Source organism: Trichosurus vulpecula, chromosome 3, assembly GCF_011100635.1.
Source record: "Trichosurus vulpecula isolate mTriVul1 chromosome 3, mTriVul1.pri, whole genome shotgun sequence".
NCBI lineage: Eukaryota > Metazoa > Chordata > Mammalia > Diprotodontia > Phalangeridae > Trichosurus > Trichosurus vulpecula.
The window spans coordinates 5,236,114-5,240,135 of record NC_050575.1 but is presented as its reverse complement, the minus strand read 5'-3'; the positions used below and the strand labels follow the sequence as shown (position 1 = coordinate 5,240,135).

Sequence of the window (4,022 nt, the reverse complement as noted above, 5' to 3'; positions counted from 1 at the left end):
ACTTTCCTCCAAGGTCACTAAGTGGAAGGGCTAAAATCTCTGACTGCCTTCTTCTAAGCAGAAAGCTCTTGCTGACCTGTTAAAAACAGTCAGAATTGGCATCAGGTCCCTTAAAATGACTTTTTTTCACTTCCAATTTAGCACTGTTACATTTCAAACTGAAATCCCCAAGCAGAAGCAGCTCAGTGTTGATAAGTGCACAGCAGCCCAACCAAAGACCTTTCCAATTGTTTCCAGTATCCTGTACAATCCACAGCACAGGAAAAGAAGGAAAACCACCACTTTGGTTTAAATTTTATTCAAGATCATATACAAAATGTGTCCAGACCCCAAGAGGGTTTAATACTCCTTCTCTTCTTCTTTGTCCTGGTTGATCTGGAAGTTCCATAATTCATAACCCTCATTGCTATTGGCCACCACCTGAAGCCAATCTTGAAGATTGTTCTTCTTTAAGTATTTCTTTGTCAAGTACTTCAAATACCTTTTAGAATATGGCCCCTCTGACATCTCAGTGATCTTGATCTTGCTTCTCTCAATAGTCACGACTCTCCCGCATGGTTGCCAGCCTTTCCATTCACTTTGATTCATTCTTGTAAAAACTGCACAAAATTAGCTGTATACATAAGCCCATCTTCCACAGGATGGGTACAATCCGGGGTAAATTTGGGGCCTTGCTTCTTTTTTGCTGCCCTTCATCACAGATGTCTTCACAAGTGCCATGGCCATCGAGGAGCCAGAAAGAGTGAAAATTTCTTCTTGTTCTAGACTCTGCAGTGGATTTACAGTGGCAAATAATTTGATGAGCATGCTTCTCTCTGTTTTATGTCTTGCTTGATGTTTATTACCAACAGATAATTAAACTTGTTTATTTCCATTTTTACATTTTCCAAGAAATTCTGAATGAATGTTACATGTAGATGTGAGACACTTTGTTATAAAATACTTGTAAGGAGCATTTTTTCTATCAAAATGAATGCTTTTTCATAATCGATAAATGATAAAGATGGGGAAAGAGAGCAAAATAAATGGAAGGAGGAGAACAAGCTTTTATTAAATGCCTACTAAGTGCTAGGCACTGTGCTGAGTACTTTGTAAATAATACTTTCTCATTTGAACCTCACGACAACCCTTATATGTTCTACAGCTTTGAGACAATTGTGAGCTGGTAAAGATGCTGTTGAATATCATTTGTGAAAGTGTGTTTGATCCTGACTATACACCAAGAATGCCCTCAACCCACATAGAAATAACCCTCTACATATAGAACAGTAGCCATATAGGTTGGTGGTTGTTAACTGGTCCAACCATAAAGAAATCTTAGGGAGACACTGGGTATGGACAAAGAGGTGTCATAGAACTCAAAACGGGGAAGAAAGTTGGCTAGATTGCCTTCGGGGAATTGAACAGTGTTTTTAATGACACCAAACTTCTCCACGATTCAAAAGCTCATCTTTTTGTATCATTATTCTCCTGGAATAAGTTATAGAATACAGAGTCTCCAAAGAATGAAAGCTATGGATCACCCAAAGGGCCAGGGAGCAATACATGGTACATATTAAAAGGTTACAACAATTTGTTAAGAATTATACAGGAAAAAATATAAGACCATCATCAGAGAGACTAGAAAAAAGAGGTTTAGCTGGTCACGTGACGAGAGTGAGGGATAATGATTGGTTAGCCACTATCTTCCATGGGTATCTAGGCAATGTCAGGAGATAGAAAAGAAAGTTTCCAGATGATTGGGTGCATCCTCTATGGAGGATTTCTAGGAGGACAGGGACAAGAGGTTCATAGGCAAAAAGTACTAGATGACTTGTTAGCACTACAGTAGGTAAACCTCACATTGATGGGATTACAGATCCATTAAAATATCAAAGATAATGGACTCTTAGACCCAGAAAAATATCAGTAGATATCTAGTCCAACTTGTAACTGAACAGGAATGTCAATATAATATCCCTGATAAGAAGGTATCTGACCTCTGCTTGAAGACCATATGTGATGGACAGCTCAATACTTCCTGAGGAAGTCCATTACACTTGGAAACATTGGTCACAAAGAAATTTTACTTTAAATTCACATATTCTATTGAGCAAATGTATGTCATGTATTCATTGTAATCCATTTAACAAACCTTCATAGCAACGAGCCACTAACTAGAAAACAGAATTGTGGGGTTTTTAAATGGAATAATAGTTTTTAAAATTCTTTGGGGGGCAGAGCCAAGATGGTGGCTGGAAAGCAGGGACTCGCCTAAAGCTCTCCTCCAGGACCCTCCAAACACCTATAAAAAATGGCTCTGAACAAATTCTAGAACTGTAGAAGCCACAAAATAGCAGAGGGAAGCAGGGCTCCAGCCCAGGACAGCCTGGATGGTCACTGGGTAAGGTCTAACACATGGAGCTGGTTGCTGAGCAGAGCAGAGCAGAGCTCAGTTTGGGCTATGCCCGAACCAACCAGACCAGGAGCCAGGAGGAACAGGCCCTAGTGCCCTGAATCAGTGAGCTGTGGCAGTTACCAGACTTCTCAACCCACAGACACCAAAGACAACAGAGAAGGTTAGTGGGGAAAAAACTGCAGGGACAGAGTGAAAGGAGTTCGCGGTTCGGCCACCACCCCAGGGGCAGTGAAGGTGGTAGAGCTACAGAACTACAGCTGCAATTGCTTCTGGCCCCAGGCCCACCAAGTGGGAGGAATTAAGTGGCAGATCTGAGCAGGAGTGCAGAGCCTGCTCAGATCTGAGTTGTGATCCAGGGTTGGCAGTTCTTGGGGAGGAGGAGCACTGGTGTGGCAGAGCCTGCTGTGTAGAAATAGCTCTGAAAACAATAGCACAGCCCCTCAAGTTGGGACAAAGTACTCTATACTCTACAAGCAGTCGTACCCTGACAAAAAACTCAAGAGTCAAATAGTTGGCTGGGAACATGGCCAGGCAGCCAAAATGCTCTCAGATTCAGACTAGGACTTTGGAATTTTTTTGGTAACAAAGAAGACCAAAACATACAGCCAGAAGCAGTCAACAAAGTCAAAGAGCCTACAGCAAAAGCCTCCAAGAAAAACATGAACTGGTCTCAGGCAATGGAAGAGCTCAAAAAGAATTTGGAAAAGCAAGTTAGAGAAGTAGAGGAAACATTGGGAAGAGAAATGAGAGTAATGCAAGAAAAGCATGAAAAACAAGTCAATGACTTGCTAAAGGAGACCCAAAAAATACAGGAAAAAATAACACCTTAAAAAATAGACTAACTCAAATGGCAAAAGAGCTCCAAAAAGCCAATGAGGAGAAGAATGCTTTGAAAGGCAGATTTAGCCAAATGGAAAAGGAGGTCCAAAAGACCACTGAAGAAAATACTACCTTAAAAATTAGAATGGAGCAAGTGGAAACTAATGACTTTATGAGAAATCAAGATATTATAAAACAGAACCAAAGGAGTGAAAAATGGAAGACAATGTGAAATATCTCATGGGAAAAACCACTGACCTGGAAAATAGATCCAGGAGAGATAATTTAAAAATTATTGGACTACCTGAAAGACATGATCAAAAAAAAGAGCCTAGATATCATCTTTCAAGAAATTATGAAGGAGAACTGCCCTGATATTCTAGAGCCAGAGGGTAAAATAGAAATCGAAAGAATCCACTGATTCCCTCCTGAAAAAGATCCCCAAAAGAAAAATCCTAGGAATATTGTTGCCAAATTCCAGACCTCCCATATCAAGGAAAGTTCTTTAGCACTTTAAGGGTTACAAGGGCCTTCTTAACAGTGCTGTTGAGTAAATGAGTATTGCTGTCCACATTTTTACAGATTAAGAAACTAAGTTTCAGAGATGCAAAACAATTCACCCACAGTCACACAGTACTTGAAATTTGCTCTCTTTCCAAAGCAAATTATCTTTCCATGATAGTTCACTATTACTATTAATGAGAATAAAGATTACTATAAATTAATGTGAATAAAAAATTTCTTAAACTGGAATTTTCCTAGACAACAATTAAATATCTGAGAGATATGATGATGTAGTAGATAA

General features: G+C 39.7%; 1 pseudogene; it reads right to left on the bottom strand.

The window, feature by feature from the left end:
* Positions 1–339: 339 nt before the first annotated feature.
* Positions 340–720, bottom strand: LOC118841422 (annotated as a pseudogene).
* Positions 721–4,022: the final 3,302 nt, after the last annotated feature.